The 22859-nt window shown below is 36.8% G+C and overlaps 1 protein-coding gene and 1 pseudogene across 4 annotated transcripts in view; one reads left to right on the forward strand and one right to left on the reverse strand.

The window, feature by feature from the left end:
• Sgcz (sarcoglycan zeta) overlaps nt 1-22859 on the forward strand; it is a 1080539-nt gene that overhangs the window by 931447 nt on the left and 126233 nt on the right. The gene's annotated exons all lie outside the window — the stretch shown is intronic.
• LOC120097630 (U2 spliceosomal RNA) lies at nt 13801-14002 on the reverse strand (annotated as a pseudogene).

Below are 22859 nucleotides of genomic sequence, written 5' to 3' on the forward strand. Positions count from 1 at the left end.
TTAATGAAAATGAAGGTACAAATACCCAAACTTATGGGACACAATGAAAGCTTTACTAAGAGGAAAACTCGTACCTCTGAGTGCCTGCAGAAAGAAACAGGAGAGAGCATATATCAGCAGCTTCACAGCACACCTAAAAGCTCTAGAACAAAAAGAAGCAAACACACCCAGAAGCAGTAGAAGGCAGGAAATAATCAAACTCAGAGCTGAAATCAACCAAGTAGAAACAAAAAGGACCATACAAAGAATCAACAGAACCAAAAGCTGGTTCTTTGAGAAAATCAGCAAGATAGATAAACCCTTAGTCAAACTAATGAGAGAACACAGAGTGTCCAAATTAACAAAATCAGAAATGAAAAGGGAGACATAAAAACAGAATCAGAGGAAATTAAAAAAATTGTCAAATCATACTACAAAAGCCTATATTCAAATAAACTTGAAAATCTGGAATTTCCTAGACAGATTCCAGGTACCGAAGTTAAATCAGGAACAGATAAACCATTTAAACGACCCCATAACTCCTAAAGAAATAGGAGCAGTCATTAAAGTCTCCTAACCAAAAAGAGCCCAGGTCCAGATGGGTTCAGGGCAGAATTCTATCAGACCTTCATAGAAGACCTCATACCAATACTATCCAAACTACTTCACAAAATTGAAACAGGTGGAGCCCCTCCGAATTCCTACTATGAAGCCACAATTACTCTTATACCTAAACCACACAAAGACCCAACAAAGAAAGAGAATTTCATACCAATTTCCCTTATGAATATCGATGCAAAAAAAAAACCCCAATAAAATTTTTGCAAACCAAATCCAAGAACACATCAAAACAATCATCCATCATGATCAAGTAGGCTTCAGGCCAGTTATGTAATGATGGTTTAATATACGGATAACCATCAACGTAACCTAATATATAAACAAACTGAAAGATAAAAACCATATGGTAATTTCATTAGATGCTGAGAAACATTTGAAAAAATTCAACACCCCTTCATGATAAAAGTCCTGGAATGAACAGGAATTCAAGGCCCATACCTAAACATAATAAAAGCTATATATAACAAACCAGTAGCTAACATTAAAGTAAATGGAGAGAAACTTGAAGCAATCCCACTAAAATTAGGGACTAGACAAGACTGCCCACTCTCTCCCTACTTATTCAATATATTTCTTGAAGTCCTAGCCAGAGCAGTCAGGCAACAAAAGGAAATGAAAGGGATACAGAATGGAAAGGAAGAAGTCAAAATATCACTATTTGCAGATGATATGGTAGTATATTTAAGTGATCCCAAAAGTTCCACCAGAGAACTACTAAACCTGATAAACAACTTCAGCAAAGTGGCTGGGTATAAAATTAACTCAAATAAATCATTAGCCTTCCTCTCCACAAAAGAGAAACAAGCTGAGAAAGAAATTAGGGAAACAACACATTTCATAATAGTCCCAAAAAATATAAAATACCTCGGTATGTCTTTAACCAACAAGTGAAAATTATGTATGATAAGAACTTCAAGCCTCTGAAGAAAGAAATTGAAGAAGATCTCAGAAGATGGAAAGATCTCCCATGCACATGGATTGGCAGGATTAATATAGTAAAAATCGCCATTTTACCAAAAGTGATCTACAGATTCAGTGCAATTCCCATCAAAATTCCAATCCAATTCTTCATAGAGTTAGACAGAACAATTTGCGAATTCATCTGGAATAACAAAAAACCCAGGATAGCTAAAACTATCCTCAACAATAAAAGGACTTCCTGGGGAATCCCTATCCCTGAACTCAAGCAGTATTACAGAGCAATAGTGATAAAAACTGCATGGTATTAGTACAGAGACAGACAGATAGACCAGTGGAATAGAATTGAAGACCCAGAAATGAACCCACATATCTATGGTCTCTTGATTTTAGACAAAGGAGCCAAAACCATTCGATGGGATAAAGATAGCATTTTCTGCAAATGGTGCTGGTTCCACTGGAGGTCAGCATGTAGAAGAATGCAGATTGATCCATGCTTATCACCCTGTACAAAGCTTACGTCCAAGTGGATCAAGGACCTCCACATCAAACCAGATACACTCAACCTATTAGAAGAAAAAGTGGAGAAGAATCTCGAACACATGGGCACTGGAGAAATTTTCCTGAACAAAACACCAATGGCTTATGCTCTAAGATCAAGAATTGACAAATAGGCTCTCATAAAACTGCAAAGCTTCTAAAAGGCAAAGGACACTATTCTTAGGACAAAACGGCAACCAACAGATTAGGAAAAGATCTTTAGCAATCCTACAACTGATAGAGGGCTTATATCTAAAATATACAAAGAACTCACAAAGTTAGACCACAGGGGAGACAAATAATCATATTAAAAATGGGGTCCCAAGCATGTCTCACATGTTACTCCTAATAAAGTAATTTCAATCCTTTTATTTCTGTTGTGAATAGACTAGTGAGCTATACAGATTTATCTGGTCCAGACATCTTCTACAAGAATATTAATATTTTTTGCTATAGTATGATTTAAAGACAGAAATATTCTAGTAAAGGAAAGTGACTTTATAAATTTCAATCCATGTGCATATGTTTGCATTGGCCTAGATTTGAGGATGTTTGGACCTTTTACACTGTATTTCAAACCTCAAAATTACTTAATATCTTATAAATTTTATATATGTTATATTTTGAAGCATCCTTTATTTCAGTTTCTCAAATTAAGCCTAAGGCAAACTTTTTTCCCTTTATTTCTCCATTTGCTGCTCCCAATGAATACACTGTATTCTTGATGAAGTACTAACAGACATGAATTTTACTCTAGATCCTGATTTGAAGAGACTTCAACCTAATATTGTAGTTAATGTTAAATTGTATGGCAAGAAGTAAAATGAAGTAATATCTCTTCCTATGATTACATTTGATGGAAATATTTCCCCATTGGAACCAAAGCCATTATTTAACACATTCGATTATCAAAAGGGAGAGAAGGGTATTATAGGACATTCTGAGCAATTACTAGGCTTTCTGTTCAAAGGAACATTAAAGAACACCTTGAGTATTATTGCCAATATCTCCATGGAGTTCTGTTCATGTATTAAATGCATCACAACCACACATTACAGGTGGAGGTAGCTCATGGCAGAGAAGCACCATCTTTTTATGATTTGTTAAGGATAAGTTATGATTTGTTAAATATTTAAATCAATAATACTATCATATCAGTCACTGCTTCACCCTCTCCTGAAAACTAATGACCTCAAGATACTGTAAAAGATGATCGTGTAGAATTGTGTTAAGCACATATTCTAAGATACGGGGTAAGATAAATACATACCCCTTAGAAAGGAAGGACAAGAAGCTATGATGAATGACTCAAGAGGTAGCAGATAATTAAAACTATTCCTAATTCCATTACATGTAAACAGGGACCTTTTGAGATGTGTTTGAGGAAATATTTTCATATTTGTGTGCTCTGCTGCCCTCCAAGAGAGAATCCTGTCCAACTCTTGCAGAATTGTTACATTTGATTTATGAGGATGTGGTTATGTCCCCAGTGGAGCAGTGTTTTCTAGCATTATGAATTTGAAAAGAAGAAAGGCTTTTACCACTAGAGTTTTGTACTCCAAAAAAGTGTAGTGTTCCTTTTATGTGTCTTGAATCTAAGTGAAGGTCTCAGTAAGGATAATGTAAACCCTATAGAATGGACTCTAAGGCACTTAGGATAAAAATTCCCAACATCAGCTGGAAGAGATGCCCAAAGAATATTAGTGACATTAGAGCATCCTCTTCATGTCTCCTCCAAAACTTCTTACATTCGGCACTGAAATTAGAGAAGGGAGAGAAGAATGCCAAGTAGAACAGGACAATAAAGCTGCCTTTTCATCCAAAGGAAGCCATGACAATAGGTTCCAGAGAGAAAGGAAGATATGTATGTGAACCTTTTAAATGATACATTTGCTTGTATTAATCCTGAGAAGACTTTCCAGTTTCTAGTGATATCCTAATTAGGTTTTATCCAAAGAGACATGGAACAGGTTGAATAAGATTGAAAGGTTGAAATATACAATGGAAGATCTGGAGTTGATATCTTACAAGATTAAAGTAGGTGGATTACAGTTTGTTATGGAAATTTTAAATATTCTACTGAATCGATGGCTGAGATTTGACAAAGACTTGACCATTCAGCTTTCCTCATTAACAATAGAACCATAGTTTTACCAATTCCATGTTCTTGTTAGACCACAAATTCAACTAACTTGCAGCTCATACTGAGGACTTATGTAGAATAATAAACTTCCAAGTGACACGTGAATTGTATATCCATGATGCATTCTACTTGTTTAAAGTGTATTACCAGGTACTAAGAACTGAGAGTTAAGTTTGCCAAACACTAGGGAGGAAATAAATTCAGGATGACAATAATGTTCAAATAACTATTAATATCTTTTTAGAGTTGTGTTACGTTCTAAATAACAGTATGCTCTTTTGGAATGCCTGAGTATAATCCTAAATAATGACTTAACAAAATGTATTGAGAAAGGGAACATTTTAAGTTGTTAAAATGAATGTTTTGGAGACTGGAAAGTGAGCATCACTCAAGATCGAATTGTGTTTGGAATAAATTTAGAGTTGTTTTCAATACACTAATAAGGTGAAGAAACTAAGACAAGTCTGCATCAAATAATCATTACAGAAAGAATAAACAGATAACAGACACTAGCATGGAGATGTTTCTATTTTTCATAACCTTGCCTCTGTTCTGATGTCAAGCCCTTTGCAGCCTTGTCAAATATTTCTATTTAACTACCATCAGAGTTTAAAGCCAAGGGCTAATGCATATCTTAATATTTCATAAGATGAAATATTTATGTAAGCTAACTATACCCTTCTACTCTCCTAAATTAACAATCGATCTAAAGAAATCTGAAAGATGGCCAGGTGTTAGATCTGATTAAAATTTCTAGTTGGCTTCTCCGCTGAGATCGGATCACATCTTCCATTGTATTCCATTCCTTATTTCTTCCTGACAAGCATTTGGAGTTTAGTAAATCCTCAGAGTACTGGAAAGTATAGCATGAGAAAGTATGTGTTCAAAATGTGATTTCAGCCTATATAAGAGAAGGCTCAGCAATAAATACTAGAATATATTGAGGGATCAAGTCTACAGAAGATACTCTAGAACGTCTTAGCTTGAAGACTGTTTGTAATGAATAGCATCATAAGAAAAGTATATCAATCTCTTAGAAGTGTGCAAGCACGTCTGCTAAAATATTTTCATTCGCATGAAAAACAGCAAAATGTATGTTTTATATTTTTAACATAATGCTACTATGTTATTGACATTATTTAAACTATTAAGTAAAACATCTTCTATGCTTGCCTACATATATTATTATAATTCTCATTAGTTTACATATATAATATTTGTGTTGCATTTGATATTGCCTTTCTTTCTTTTGTTAAGGATGACTTTAAAGTATAGTATTGAGTTTTTATTATTTTTTAAGTTTATATCTTTACATTATCCTGTATGAGAATTTAAGAAGGTTTACACACAAATTATCAGACATTAATTGTAGAGAATGTAGGTGGCAATGAAAAGAATCTTTCATCTTGATTTATAAAAATCCAAATATGGATATACCTTGCATTAGAGAACATCAGAAGAGAGTAGAGAAATAGTACATTCACTGATGTTTTGAAAAGTGGCAAGAACATGAATTGACTGTCCATTTCAATGATAGGAAACCGGAGAAAGTTTTAGAATTTGAGAATCGTTTCAGAGGGGAGATAGAGAACTTCTCCCCAATTTGCAATCAATATGTATTTTATGGAGAAATAGTAAAAGGTCATATTATTTATTTTCAAAGATTTATAAATTTATTATACTTCATGTATCATTAAGACTAAGTTGTCAAAAGGCTAAGGCAGAAGAAACCATATTTCAATGGTTTTCAGCCTGAGGGTTGCAACCCTTTTGGAGCCTGAATAACACTTTCACAGGGGTTGCATATCAGGTGTCATGCATATCAGATATTGACATTGCAATTCTTAGCAGTACCAAATTACAGTTATAAAGTAGCAGTGAAAATAATTTTTTGGCTGGGGGTCACCATAACATAAGAAACCATATTAGAGGGTCACAACGTTAAGAAATTTGAGAACTATATTATAATTATAATAACTATATCATAATCTTAATTTTTATTAATTTCTTTATGAATATTTACAATTAAAAAGTAAACACCTGACCCTCGGATCCCGGCCCGCAGCAGCTCTCTGCTCCCAGACCCGGTGAGAGAGAGACCCAACCGCCTGGTCAGGTGGGCACTCCTGAGGCTGCAGAGCGGAAGAGAACACCAACACTGCTCACCCCTGCCCACATCCCTGGCCCAAGAGGAAACTGTATAAGGCCTCTGGGCTCCCGTGGGGGAGGGCCCAGGAGCGGCAGGACCCCTGCCAGAGACACCGCAGGACCCTGAAGGAAACAGACTGGATAAACAATTCTCTGCACCCAAATCCCGTGGGAGGGAGAGCTAAACCTTTAGAGAGGCAGACAAGCCTGGGAAACAAGAAGAGACTGCTCCCTGCACACACATCTCGGACGCCAGAGGAAAAAGCCAAAGACCATCTGGAACCCTGGTGCACTGAAGCTCCCAGAAGGGGCGGCACAGGTCTTCCTGGTTGCTGCCGCTGCAGAGAGCCCCTGGGCAGCACCCCACGAGCGAACCTGAGCCTCGGGACCACAGGTAAGACCAAATTTTCTGCTGCAAGAAAGCTGCCTGGTGAACTCAAGACACAGGCCTACAGGAACAGCTGAAGACCTGTAGAGAGGAAAAACTACACGCCCGAAAGCAGAACACTCTGTCCCCATAACTGACTGAAAGAGAGGAAAACAGGTCTACAGCACTCCTGACACACAGGCTTATAGGACACTCTAGCCACTGTCAGAAATAGCAGAACAAAGTAACACTAGAGATAATCTGATGGCGAGAGCCAAGCGCAGGAACCCAAGCAACAGAAACCAAGACTACATGCCATCATCGGAGGCCAATTCTCCCACCAAAACAAACATGGAATATCCAAACACACCAGAAAAGCAAGATCTAGCTTCAAAATCATATTTGATCATGATGCTGGAGGACTTCAAGAAAGACATGAACACACTTAGGGAAACACAGGAAAACATTAATAAACAAGTAGAAGCCTACAGAGAGGAATCGCAAAAATCCCTGAAAGAATTCCAGGAAAACACAATCAAACAGTTGAAGGAATTAAAAATGGAAATAGAAGCAATCAAGAAAGAACACATGGAAACAACCCTGGATATAGAAAACCAAAAGAAGAGACAAGGAGCTGTAGATACAAGCTTCACCAACAGAATACAAGAGATGGAAGAGAGTCTCAGGAGCAGAAGATTCCATAGAAATCATTGACTCAACTGTCAAAGATAATGTAAAGCAGAAAAAGCTACTGGTCCAAAACATACAGGAAATCCAGGACTCAATGAGAAGATCAAACCTAAGGATAATAGGTATAGAAGAGAGTGAAGACTCCCAGCTCAAAGGACCAGTAAATATCTTCAACAAAATCGTAGAAGAAAACTTCCCTAACCTAAAAAAAGAGATACCCATAGACATACAAGAAGCCTACAGAACTCCAAATAGATTGGACCAGAAAAGAAACACCTCCCGTCACATAATTGTCAAAACACCAAACGCACAAAATAAAGAAAGAATATTAAAAGCAGTAAGGGAAAGAGGTCAAGTAACATATAAAGGGAGACCTATCAGAATCACACCAAACTTCTCGCCAGAAACTATGAAGGCCAGAAGATCCTGGACTGATGTTATACAGACCCTAAGAGAACACAAATGCCAGCCCAGGTTACTGTATCCAGCAAAACTCTCAATTAACATTGATGGAGAAACCAAGATATTCCATGACAAAACCAAATTTACACAATATCTTTCTACAAATCCAGCACTACAAAGGATAATAAATGGTAAAGCCCAACATAAGGAGGCAAGCTATACCCTAGAAGAAGCAAGAAACTAATCGTCTTGGCAACAAAACAAAGAGAATGAAAGCACACAAACATAACCTCACATCTAAATATGAATATAACGGGAAGCAATAATCACTATTCCTTAATATCTCTCAATATCAATGGCCTCAACTCCCCAACAAAAAGACATAGATTAACAAACTGGATACGCAACGAGGACCCTGCATTCTGCTGCCTACAGGAAACACACCTCAGAGAAAAGACAGACACTACCTCAGAGTGAAAGGCTGGAAAACAACTTTCCAAGCAAATGGTCAGAAGAAGCAAGCTGGAGTAGCCATTCTAATATCAAATAAAATCAATTTTCAATTAAAAGTCAACAAAAAAGATAAGGAAGGACACTTCATATTCATCAAAGGAAAAATCCACCAAGATGAACTCTCAATCCTAAATATCTATGCCCCAAATACAAGGGCACCTACATACGTAAAAGAAACCTTACTAAAGCTCAAAACACACATTGCACCTCACACAATAATAGTGGGAGATTTCAACACCCCACTCTCATCAATGGACAGATCATGGAAACAGAAATTAAACAGTGATGTCGACAGACTAAGAGAAGTCATGAGCCAAATGGACTTAACTGATATTTATAGAACATTCTATCCTAAAGCAAAAGGATATACCTTCTTCTCAGCTCCTCATGGTACTTTCTCCAAAATTGACCATATAATTGGTCAAAAAACGGGCCTCAACAGGTACAGAAAGATAGAAATAATCCCATGCGTGCTATCGGACCACCACGGCCTAAAACTGGTCTTCAATAACAATAAGGGAAGAATGCCCACATATACGTGGAAATTGAACAATGCTCTACTCAATGATAACCTGGTCAAGGAAGAAATAAAGAAAGAAATTAAAAACTTTTTAGAATTTAATGAAAATGAAGATACAACATACTCAAACTTATGGGACACAATGAAAGCTGTGCTAAGAGGAAAACTCATAGCGCTGAGTGCCTGCAGAAAGAAACATGAAAGAGCATATGTCAGCAGCTTGACAGCACACCTAAAAGCTCTAGAACAAAAAGAAGCAAATACACCCAGGAGGAGTAGAAGGCAGGAAATAATCAAACTCAGAGCTGAAATCAACCAAGTAGAAACAAAAAGGACCATAGAAAGAATCAACAGAACCAAAAGTTGGTTCTTTGAGAAAATCAACAAGATAGATAAACCCTTAGCCAGACTAACGAGAGGACACAGAGAGTGTGTCCAAATTAACAAAATCAGAAATGAAAAGGGAGACATAACTACAGATTCAGAGGAAATTCAAAAAATCATCAGATCTTACTATAAAAACCTATATTCAACAAAATTTGAAAATCTTCAGGAAATGGACAATTTCCTAGACAGATACCAGGTATCGAAGTTAAATCAGGAACAGATAAACCAGTTAAACAACCCCATAACTCCTAAGGAAATAGAAGCAGTCATTAAAGGTCTCCCAACCAAAAAGAGCCCAGGTCCAGATGGGTTTAGTGCAGAATTCTATCAAACCTTCATAGAAGACCTCATACCAATATTATCCATACTATTCCACAAAATTGAAACAGATGGAGCCCTACCGAATTCCTTCTACGAAGCCACAATTACTCTTATACCTAAACCACACAAAGACACAACAAAGAAAGAGAACTTCAGACCAATTTCCCTTATGAATATCGACGCAAAAATACTCAATAAAATTCTGGCAAACCGAATTCAAGAGCACATCAAAACAATCATCCACTATGATCAAGTAGGCTTCATCCCAGGCATGCAGGGATGGTTTAATATATGGAAAACCATCAACGTGATCCATTATATAAACAAACTGAAAGAACAGAACCACATGATCATTTCATTAGATGCTGAGAAAGCATTTGACAAAATTCAACACCCCTTCATGATAAAAGTCCTGGAAAGAATAGGAATTCAAGGCCCATACCTAAACATAGTAAAAGCCATATACAGCAAACCAGTTGCTAACATTAAACTAAATGGAGAGAAACTTGAAGCAATCCCACTAAAATCAGGGAGTAGACAAGGCTGCCCACTCTCTCCCTACTTATTCAATATAGTTCTTGAAGTTCTAGCCAGAGCAATCAGACAACAAAAGGAGATCAAAGGGATACAGATCGGAAAAGAAGAGGTCAAAATATCACTATTTGCAGATGACATGATAGTATATTTAAGTGATCCCAAAAGTTCCACCAGAGAACTACTAAAGCTGATAAACAACTTCAGCAAAGTGGCTAGGTATAAAATTAACTCAAATAAATCAGTTGCCTTCCTCTATACAAAAGAGAAACAAGCCGAGAAAGAAATTAGGGAAACGACACCCTTCATAATAGACCCAAATAATATAAAGTACCTCGGTGTGACTTTAACCAAGCAAGTAAAAGATCTGTACAATAAGAACTTCAAGACACTGAGGAAAGAAATTGAAGAAGACCTCAGAAGATGGAAAGATCTCCCATGCTCATGGATTGGCAGGATTAATATAGTAAAAATGGCCATTTTACCAAAAGCAATCTACAGATTCAATGCAATCCCCATCAAAATACCAATCCAATTCTTCAAAGAGTTAGACAGAACAATTTGCAAATTCATCTGGAATAACAAAAAACCCAGGATAGCTAAAGCTATCTTCAACAATAAAAGGACTTCAGGGGGAATCACTATCCCTGAACTCAAGCAGTATTACAGAGCAATAGTGATAAAAACTGCATGGTATTGGTACAGAGACAGACAGATAGACCAATGGAATAGAATTGAAGACCCAGAAATGAACCCACACACCTATGGTCACTTGATTTTTGACAAAGGAGCCAAAACCATCCAATGGAAAAAAGATAGCATTTTCAGCAAATGGTGCTGGTTCAACTGGAGGGCAACATGTAGAAGAATGCAGATCGATCCATGCTTATCACCCTGTACAAAGCTTAAGTCCAAGTGGATCAAGGACCTCCACATCAAACCAGACACACTCAAACTAATAGAAGAAAAACTAGGGAAGCATCTGGAACACATGGGCACTGGAAAAAATTTCCTGAACAAAACACCAATGGCTTATGCTCTAAGATCAAGAATCGACAAATGGGATCTCATAAAACTGCAAAGCTTCTGTAAGGCAAAGGACACTGTGGTTAGGACAAAACGGCAACCAACAGATTGGGAAAAGATCTTTACCAATCCTACAACAGATAGAGGCCTTATATCCAAAATATACAAAGAACTCAAGAAGTTAGACCGCAGGGAAACAAATAACCCTATTAAAAAATGGGGTTCAGAGCTAAACAAAGAATTCACAGCTGAGGAATGCCGAATGGCTGAGAAACACCTAAAGAAATGTTCAACATCTTTAGTCATAAGGGAAATGCAAATCAAAACAACCCTGAGATTTCACCTCACACCAGTGCGATTGGCTAAGATCAAAAACTCAGGTGACAGCAGATGCTGGCGAGGATGTGGAGAAAGAGGAACACTCCTCCATTGTTGGTGGGATTGCAGACTGGTAAAACCATTCTGGAAATCAGTCTGGAGGTTCCTCAGAAAATTGGACATTGAACTGCCTGAGGATCCAGCTATACCTCTCTTGGGCATATACCCAAAAGATGCCTCAACATATAAAAGAGACACGTGCTCCACTATGTTCATCGCAGCCTTATTTATAATAGCCAGAAACTGGAAAGAACCCAGATGCCCTTCAACAGAGGAATGGATACAGAAAATGTGGTACATCTACACAATGGAATATTACTCAGCTATCAAAAACGAGTTCATGAAATTCGTAGGCAAATGGTTGGAACTGGAAAATATCATCCTGAGTGAGCTAACCCAATCACAGAAAGACATACGTGGTATGCACTCATTGATAAGTGGCTATTAGCCCAAATGCTTGAATTACCCTAGATCCCTAGAACAAACGAAACTCAAGACGGATGATCAAAATGTGAATGCTTCACTCCTTCTTTAAATGAGGAAAAAGAATACCCTTGGCAGGGAAGGGAGAGGCAAAGATTAAAACAGAGACTGAAGGAACACCCATTCAGAGCCTGCCCCACAGGTGGCCCATACATATACAGCCACCCAATTAGACAAGATGGATGAAGCAAAGAAGTGCAGACCGACAGGAGCCGGATGTAGATCGCTCCTGAGAGACACAGCCAGAATACAGCAAATACAGAGGCGAATGCCAGCAGCAAACCACTGAACTGAGAATAGGTCCCCTATTGAAGGAATCAGAGATAGAACTGAAAGAGCTTGAAGGGGCTCGAGACCCCAAAAGTACAACAATGCCAAGCAACCAGAGCTTCCAGGGACTAAGCCACTACCTAAAGACTATACATGGACTGACCCTGGACTCTGACCCCATAGGTAGCAATGAATATCCTAGTAAGAGCACCAGTGGAAGGGGAAGCCCTGGGTCCTGCTAAGACTGAACCCCCAGTGAACTAGTCTATGGGGGGAGGGCAGCAATTGGGGGAGGGTTGGGAGGGGAACACCCATAAGGAAGGGGAGGGGGGAGGCGGATGTTTGCCCGGAAACCGGGAAAGGGAATAACACTCGAAATGTATATAAGAAATACTCAAGTTAATAAAAAAAAATCAAAAAAAAAAAAGTAAACACCTTAATAAATTATTAGTATTAACTATCATTAAGAGAAAATTTTTCATGGTAGAACTTAGATGGTTAAAACATTTCTTCAATAAAATTCCAAAATTATGTAGCATACTTGTTTAATATTAATTTCGTAATGTTCTTAATTTCATACTAACATTCAAACATTACAATTAAAAGCAAAAAGTTAAATTATTTTGTTACCATCTCCATGAATTAATGACAGCCTTTTATGCAACTTTGCAAAAGAAATGTATAATAATAAAAATCTTCATGGGGAATGGTCACTTATTAAAATTCCCAACTCAATAATTAGAATTTTAAGTGCTGTGCTAGAGGAACATAGCTGCCAGGAGCTTAGCTCTGTGTTGGGTCTTCTCTGAAGCACCCCATTTGGATGTGGAGTTTTGGCAGAGGCAAGACTTGATCTCATGAGAGATTAAGGTTGCTTTCTTTATCATCATCATTGTCGTCGTCGTCGTCGTCGTCGTCGTAATCATCCTCATCATCATAATCATCCTCATCATCGTCTTATTTATTTGCTTAACATACCAATCCCACAATTTCTTTCTGTCCCCTTCCATTCTCCTCTGAGTGGGTGGGCTCCCCTCTGAGTATCCCCCAACCCTGGCACATCAGGTCTCTCTGAGGCTAGGTATACCCTCTTCCACTGAGGTTAGACAAGACAGCCAGGCATGATTGCTTTTTATAATAACATTTACCTGTCTTGACTCTAAATTACTCTAAAGCCAGATGCTGCAGGCCTCTGGGCAGACTAATACCTGTTGACTAACAGCTGGGGATTAAGTAAAGGATTAATTGGTAGGGACTTTTTTTTTTCTCTTGACTAGAATGCTTACCTCTTCCTTGCCAGGAAGGTGGGAAGTTTGGAGCAATAAACTTGTATTGAGCCAAAAGAAGAGAGTCAAGCCGGCAGAAAGAAAAATGTTTACACAAGCAAATATGCCTAAGTACACATACATTCATAGACACATATATACAAAATCATATACTTACTTGTTGGGTCCAGCAGTCTTTCTAACCAACTCACATACACAGACACATCTACACGTATTTACATATGCATCATTCTGGATGAAAAATAAGCTTCAACCTTTATTGTACAGAGAAAGAAAAAGCTTCTACCCTCTTAGTGCTTAATGAATTAAACCGAAGTTTGTAAGACAAAAATCTGGTTCTCTTTAGCCTTGCTTTTAAGGAAAAACTTGTTCCATCCCATGGTAAGGAGAAGTCTAACTGCTTTTTCTGCTCCCTACAGCTTCTTTGTCTCTCTTTTATACTACACTTGATCTTAGCCAAAAGGCCGAGAAGCGATTTTGTCTCTCTTTTATGTCTCTCTTATACTCTGTTATATTTTCCTACGTTCTGCTGTCTCTCCTGCTACTTGTGCTTCACCTTTTCTTCTCTTCTCTTCTTCTATCTTCTACTTTCTGCCTCAGTTTTAATTCACTTTTTGCATTCTGTGTTTGTCTCCTAATGCCACCATTTGTGGTTTTAGTACTTTCCCAGTATGATCACATGGTATTCCAATTACCAAATGTTCTTCACCAGTTTAAACATAGATTGAAATCATAAATTGAATAAGAAGTTTACAACAGAGATGTTTATATGTGTTTTGATTCAGACTAGTTATCTAGCTAGACCTTCATTTTCTATTCATTGATAGGCTAAAACAGTAATTCTTGTGTCTAAGTTAACACTGAATGTTTGTATAGGTAAATCATCAATATCTTATCTTCTGTCCTTGTGCCTACGATAAATAGTTTGTTCTCAGTTTATGATCTTTTCTTTGCAACTTAAAGGAATGTATTTCTAACTTGTAAATGCCTGCTTTCTACCTCAGAAGCAATTAACTCATGAGATGTGAAAACTAGCAGAGTTCTAATTGCAGTTTTCATATCAGAGAGATCTCTAATTGCAGCCCTAATTATAAAGGGCATAATAATTACTAGTATCATTTTAGGAATTCTCATAGAATCATCATTAGGAATTAATCATCTTAGCCAACTAAGTATTCAACCCATATAAGAATTTATATAAATGTCAACAATAAAGGATGCTTTTGTTTCTTTTATTGTGACCAAGTTAATGTTTAACTCTAGAAATTGAGAATCATTTTTATCTGAGTTCTGTGCTTTCACTTTCTGATGAAATGCCATCAATGGCCTATACGAAATTCATGTTTAAAAATTCTATACTTTAGTCACATTTATGATGCTATTTCATGGTGATAAATGGTGTTTACATTTTTCATTCAATTTCTTGAAGCTTTAAATTGGATTACAAGAAAAAAGACAAAAACTAAATATAGGACTATGTGAGAAAGTATCTTGAGTATGGTGACAAAAATTGGTGTTTTTTTTAAAGTTAAATATAAATTTAAAGGACAGACATGTTCTAATGTATGATTCTATCTTATACATGCTATAACTTTCAACACTAGGTCACTAGCTACCAGTGGGTATTAAGTTTTAATAATAAAATTAAATACATTTTAAACCTAAACTTGTCAATTTGTTTCTTTAAACATTCTCTGTGGCTAATCGGTACCTATTTGATAAAGTAAAAAAATTCCCCTGATATAGAGGGTTCGGTTGTACACAGATTATTTCAAAATGTAATACAAGTACAGCTATTATGTGTGAAAATTTGCCTATACTATGTTTTTAAATAATAATTCAGCTTTCCAGATGCTTATTTGTGTTATGTACCTTCTTCATTGTTCATTTTTCTGTAAAACAAACTTCATTGGTTACACTTAGTATAGTTCTGTGACCATTCATGGCACAGAATGTGTCCCTCACAAGCCATACCCTGTGACCTTACTGTTCACCATGTTTCAATAGCTTATGACAGGAGTGAACAAGAGATTATTTTAATTTTTTTCTTTTCTTAAAAATAGATTTTTTTCATACAATATATTTCATTGAGCTTTCCCTCCCCAAATTTCTTCCAGATCTTCCTCATCAAAATCCAGAGCCTTCTTGTTCTAGTCATTAGAAAACAAGCAGACTATGCAAAATAAATAAATGATCAGGAAAAAAATATCCAAGGAAATAGCACACGACAACATAAGGATACTGATGTTCACACACAAATCCACGAACAAAAAAGATCCCATAAAAACATAAAAGCAGAAACAATTAATTGCAAGCCAAACACCTGTAAGTTACCAAAACAAAACCACAAAAACCTCCAAATCCACCTGAATACCAGTAGTGGAGTAGGCAGGGAAGAGCTGGTCCTCCTTCTCTCCAGCTAGTCTTAGGATTTCCTCAGTCAACAGATTTGGCTTGAATGTAGACAGAAAAAGACCCGTTTTCCTGTGGGAGGAGGGTTCGGGGGAGAGCTAGTCACTAACAATTTGACCATGCTTCAGTGAGTATGCTTTTTCAGTCTAGTGGGAGGGTGTCACATAGTGAGAGAACTGGGAGGGAAGACATGGGAAGACTGGAAGATGATTGCAATTGGGGTATATGATATGAAATTCCCAAAGAATCAATTAAAAATAAAATTAAAAAGTAGTATTTAGTTCATTTTCTGTTGGCTGTCTTCTAGGTCATCAGACCTGGCCTTAAGTGTGGTTTGTATACTCAGTGAGACTAACTGGGGGAGAGTAATTTACTTTGCAAACTCTTATCAATTAGAGATAACCTCTGGGTTAAAGATGGGGCATTTGTATCACTTTTCACTTCTGGGTCCCCATCAAGTTTATACTTGTGTAAGTCTTCTGCATGCTGTCACAGTCTTTCTGAGTCCGCACCTGCATTTATCTTCTTGTATTTAAAAGGCCTTGATTTTTAGTGTCTTCTATCCCCACTGGCTTTTTCAACCTTTCCTCCTCCTCTTTCACAGTTTTCCTGATCTGTAGAATTTGATGGAGGCATCTCTTTTATGAATGAATGGTTAAAGGTATCTCACTGTAAGTTCATTGACCAGTTGTGCATCTGAGTATCAACTTCCATCTACTGTAGGAGGAGGCTTCTCTGTAGATAGTTAAGTGGGACCCTTATCTAGCAGAATGTCACTACTAGTCGTCTTATTGCTACATTCTTTTCTAAAACAGTCACATTTGGTTTTCCTCTCAGACTATGACCACGAATAGAAAAAGTTATGTGGCATTTGTCTTTCTGGTTGTAGGTTCCATCACTGATGATAATATTATTTTCTAGTTCCATCAACCTGACTACTTCTTATATTGACTAAAACCCAAGTGACTGTGTACAATAATAAGGAATTTTTCTCAAATACTTAATTTTAAGTGGAAAGATTCATTTTTAATCCAGATCTTTTGAGGTGTAAAGATACATTTTTTTTAATCTGGGTCACACTTGTGGCAGTTTATATAAGGACACGGAGAAAGGAAGCCTTTGTTCTTTGACTGCTTGCTGGCAAGTCAATTCTATCCCTGGTGCTGGAGCCTCCATATTCAGGATTCTGACATATACTGAAGATCAGCTGAGACATCTAGCCACATGAACAGAACAACTCTTGGATTCTTGGACTTTCCATTGGTAGGTAGACATCAGTGAACCATAGCCTGTAAGCCACTCTAATAAATCCCATATATTAGAAAAAGTAAATTGAAAGAACCAGTTTGGGGAAAGGCAAAAAGATACATATATTAGCAATAAAAGCACTTATCAACCAAGAGCCACATGCCAGGAAGGTATGTGATAAGAAGATATTCAAGGAATAACACCACCTTAAATCTCTGAAGGTCATGACCAACATGATTTCCCAGAGGGTGCTCATACTGGAACCAAGGGTTGACACCCTGAAGGAATGAGGCAAAAAGGAGTGTGGGATAATGTTACATAGTTATAAAGTTATACGATTAGACAGATGGGAAAGAAAGAAGTGGGAGGAGGTTTACATTAAAACCAATCTTGAGAAAAGAAGAGGACACATCTCTCTCAACTCCAAAACCAGAAGAAGAAGAAGAAGAAGAAGAAGAAGAAGAAGAAGAAGAAGAAGAAGAAGAAGAAGAAGAAGAAGAAGAAGAAGAAGAAGAAGAAGAAGACAAAGAAGCAGCTACGATTACAGACAATAGGCGCCAAAATTCCTGCTGTTCTGACTGTACTTCACCTGTTCTCACCACAGTTGAAGGGGTTATTCTGACCATTTCACAAATTGATTATTTACTTAATTCTACACTGTGACTATGACTGAATATGCATGATTTCTCCATCCTTTGTATTCTTAATTAATTGATCACCTACATTTAAAAGACTGCATTGCAGGCTTTATAAAACGTGCCATCAGAAAAAGACGAATGCATTTCATCTTCTAAGGAGACAAAACACAGTTCATTCTACTGATGTATGATTGAGGCAGTAGAATAAAATGATCAAGATTTACCTTATTATAATAATGCAAAATATTTATAATTATGAAATCCATATATTATTTTACATCAAAATTGAGATACACAACGAATGCAATAATATCATGGGAGACAAAATAAGATTTAGTGAAAAGAGGAAGTCTTTCATCTTAGAAAGCTAGTTTAAACAGATTTTCTTTCATTACATATCAATTGCCATTTTTTCCCAGTACAGTGAGTTGAACCTCCTGCATACTAATTAACTGCTCTCTTAGGGAGTTACATCTCCTCCCCTCCTTCACTTATTTTGATGCTGTAAGTTATTCTGTTTCTTTAATACAGAATCCTGTCTTGAATAGCATTAGGTCAGGGCTTATGACAGACATGGCAAAACACTGTGTATTTTGTCCATGAAAAAAATATGAACATATTACAGTTTCTGAGAATAAGGCTAGTATGATAGGAACTGTTTTGCCAAATACATTACTTTTAATCATTCAATAAAATTTTATAACAGAGTATAATATTTCCTTGAGTGCTAGAACACTGAAGGCAAGGTTTCCTTTTTCAATATTAGACAGAAATAAAATGTTAGCGCATCGGCATATTTATTTTTCATGGCTTAAAAGCCTTTTAGTACTATTTGCAAATTTTACTTCAATCTTTAAGATGTTTTTAGGTTTGCAAAACTACTTTTGCAGAACTGTTTATAAATAGTCCATGTTTTATTTCCCTGTCTGATATTAAAATTTCATGTATTATATTCTCATGCATAACAGAATAAGAGTAAGAAACTACACTGTGATTATTTTGCAGCTAGGAAATAACTCACTGGTTTCTAATATGTCATCACTTTTGTACTTTAAGAAAAACACTCTATTCAGTCAATATCAATTAATAATACATCAATTAATTTATTATACATGAAAAGTTCTGGTTTCTGTGTTTAAATATGGAGAGCTTGTTTTATAAGCAAATGTATTAATCCTCTCTCAAAACATCTCCTCAATGATATAATAGCTTTAAGCACATATAAAAATAGTTGGCTGACTATATAAATTCATTTGTATTTCTATAAAAATAAAACATTATCAACTATGGGGGTTATGGATGAGATTAACTAGGAACCACATAGTGATCCAGAACATCATGTTTTTACCTTATGGCAATGTTATAAGATATTCATATTCTCTAAGACTGGAGTCCTTGGTAAAACAGATTCCAGAGGGAGGTGACACATACATATTTGGGCAGCACAAACTGGTCTTATGGAGAAAATGACACCTAAAGTGGTAAGGGAAAGGAAGGGGGTGATTCTGAGAAGTATTGGGAAAGTGAGGATGGAAATAATAAATAAAAACAAAATAATTATGTAGTACTTCTTATATAAACAATGTATGTTTGTGTATAGGCAGGTATACAAGAGTGAGAGAGAGAGAGAGAGAGAGAGAGAGAGACAGAGAGAGAGAAAGAGAGAGAGAGAGGAGAGATTATAAAGCATAATGGTATCTAATATCTTATAAGATGCCTATTAGAGAGTACAAAGAAAGATATGATAATATACTCTTCTAGGCACTAAGTTGCTGTCTAGGATCATACCATATTTTTAAAGTAAACAATGAATTTCTCAACCATTATTTCTATTTTCTACAATTATTATTTAGCCTATTTATAGAATCAATACTATGAAATAAATTCATGTAGACAACTAGCCTGCAACATGTATTTTAAAAGATATTTGTATTTTATTTCAAATTTTGCTAAAAAAAAAAAATAGAGAAATTAAAGGGCTGAACTAAGGAAAGGAATAAGAAAAAACAAATAGGAAAAACAAAGAACTAACTCATGAGCATTTTGTTAAGTTACCCAAAAGTGTGATTGGTAGAGTCTTCCCTTTGCAGCTCTTGAAATTAGGAGACGGTTGAAGAGCTCTAAGATCAGAAAATCATAGTGAGATGAAGTAATGATTTATTTTCCGGAGCTGGGGACCGAACCCAAGGCCTTGCGCTTGCTAGGCAAGCGCTCTACCACTGAGCTAAATCCCCAACCCGTAATGATGTTTTCTTAACGCTGTGCTGCCCTCTATGTTAAAGGAACTTTTATTCACCTGGTGTAACTGTTGTCCCCGAGGCTTACTGCTTCAGTCTGCTAACATATGTCTAATCTTGCAAGATTCTAGCCTCTGTATAATCTAATCCAGGCCTAGAATGTTTTCTGCCTCTGAAATTTACTGCTGAATAAACTTACCCTTTCTAGTTCTTTCTGAGCTCTAACTAACTGGTCAACTCAGCGGTTCTGGCACAAACTTCAATCTGGATTCTCCTTTTCAGTCTCTGATTTGCTCTGCTTGGCCTCAAACTAATTCCAGCAATATGTTCTAATCTTCTGGCTCCTTCTAATTCTCTACCTCTTTCTGGCTTCACCTGTGCCTAGTTTTTACTCTCCTCAATCTGTCACTGTGTAAAACTCTCCTGGTAAAACGGCCTCCTGCTCCTCCTCCTCCTCTCTCTCTGCACTAGCCTTTACATAGTTTCTCTTTCCACTCTCTATTCTGTCAAATCTTTCTCTGCTTTGTCACTTTGTCAGTCACTAAGTTGGACATCACTTTCAAGCATGGGGGTCTTTCTACAAACAAACTTTACCCTCATTGTTTGTGATTAAAGGTGTGTACTAAACTCTGGATATGGTCTCTACAGATTCTCCCTCCCATATCCCATAGTTAGGCAGGACCTAACTGGTTGGGCGATGGGACCACCCATTCATCTCCAAGTTTCTAACCCAGAATTGCTCCTATTTAAAGGAAATACGGGGACAAAGTGTGGAGCAGAAACTGAAGTAAAGGCCATCCAGAGACTTCCCTATCTAGGAATCCATCCCATATACGGATACCAAACTCAGACACTATTGTGGATGCCAGGAAGTGCTGCTGACAGGAGCCTGATATAGCTGTCTCCTGAGAGGCTTTGCCAGAGTTTGACAAATGCAGAGGTGAATGCTCGCCTCCAACCATTGGACTGAGCACAGGGACCACAATGGAGGAGTTAGGGAAAGGACTGAAGGGTCTGAAGGGGTTTGCAACCCCATAGGTAGAGCAACAACATGAACTAACCAGACCCCCAAGAGCTCCCAGAGACTAAACCACCAACCAAAGAGTACACATGGAGGGACCCATGGCTCGAGCAGCATATGTAGCAGAGGATGGCCTTGCTGAGCATCAGTGGGAGGAGAGGTCCTGGGTCCTGGGAAGGCTCCATGCCCCAGTGTAGGGGAATGCTAGGGACGTGATAAGGAGTTTGTGAAGGGAAAACTGGGATAAGGAATAACGTTTGAAATGTAAATAAATGAAATATCCAATAGAAACGTGTGCAGTAGGAAGTTGGAAAACTGGAATGAAAATCCTATCTGCTCATAGCATCTCCATCACTATGCAATGAGTATTTTCAAGTCAACAAATTGATCCTCATGCTTTATATATTTTAAAATAAGAATTGGCCTACTGAAAAGGCAAAATTATGACACAAGAAAATAATTGCAGAACACATCCTATGCTACTCCAGATGATCTTTCGGCTTAGAGGGGCTGTGGAAGTTATCAAATACACTGCGCATTCTGAATAAAAATGAAATTAAATAAAGCATGGGGGGAAAGTGTGCGCTAATGGAGTGTCTGTATCCCAACCAGAGGGATTGGAGCTGTGTGCTAAGGCTGAGCCACAGGACTGCTAGGACCAAGTTTTTTTCCAGTAAACAGCACAATCTCTGGTTACACCATGTGATCAAATATCTTACAACACTCTTAAGGTTATGTTACCTCCTTCAAAATTTACGAACTGATTTTAAATCACAGGAGTCAATACAAACCTTCTCTCCAAGAATGTTTCTTTATCATTAAGTGAGGCCAATGAGAGTTCCCACAAATCATTTCTAAACTAAACTAAACTAATTAAAAACTAAACTAAACTAGGCAAAAAAATAAATAAATAAATAAATAAATAAATAAATAAATAAATAAATAAATAAAGGATGGACACCAGAATTCAAGAAAAGCAGTGACTCACCAGTGTAGATATTCTGATTCCTTAAGAAATTAATATTTACAGGCACAGATAACTAAAGGTTCAGTATATCAGTGTTTGGGAGAAATTGTAGAAGAGAGCAATTTTAAGAATAATACAATTGTATTTTATAACAAAGATAAAAATATATTAATAAATTAATATTAATATTTAAATATATAGCTTAATAGCTCACTACCACAGTGCAAAAGAGAATTGTTAGCACAACAGAAGCCCTTAGCTACAATTGATCACAACTAATGAAATGGACAGTATGAGAGGAAGTCAGAAGACAATGCAAGCAGAGAAATACTCCAATACATGTCTGATGTGCATTGAAAATATTCATCAGAGATGCTGCTGAAGAGCTACTGGATGACAGTGCTTTAAAAGTGATGAAAGATAAATCATCAAATTCATAAAATTCATAGGGAATTTTATATTGAATTAGTCATAGTCCTCTTATGAACTCCAGTGAAAAACATATTAAGGTAGCAGATTGAGTCATTAAAATAATTTCATTATGTAATAGAATTATTCTTTAAAATGTTCAGCATATTTTTACCATGACACTTATTTCCAGATCTATTAGGAATCCAATTCAGATGTCAGTCAAACAGTATTTGGAAATGTACCTTATTTCAAGATGCATTTCACTACAATGTAGTTTCACTATCTCTCCCTTCTTTCTGACTTCTTTGAGCCACGATAGAAGACCTTAATATTTTCTCACAAATCTGCAATGCTTACAGACCAAGCTGGATTTGATCCCCAGTCTGGATGAAGCTATTC

Source organism: Rattus norvegicus, chromosome 16, assembly GCF_036323735.1.
Source record: "Rattus norvegicus strain BN/NHsdMcwi chromosome 16, GRCr8, whole genome shotgun sequence".
NCBI classification, from domain to species: Eukaryota; Metazoa; Chordata; class Mammalia; order Rodentia; family Muridae; genus Rattus; species Rattus norvegicus.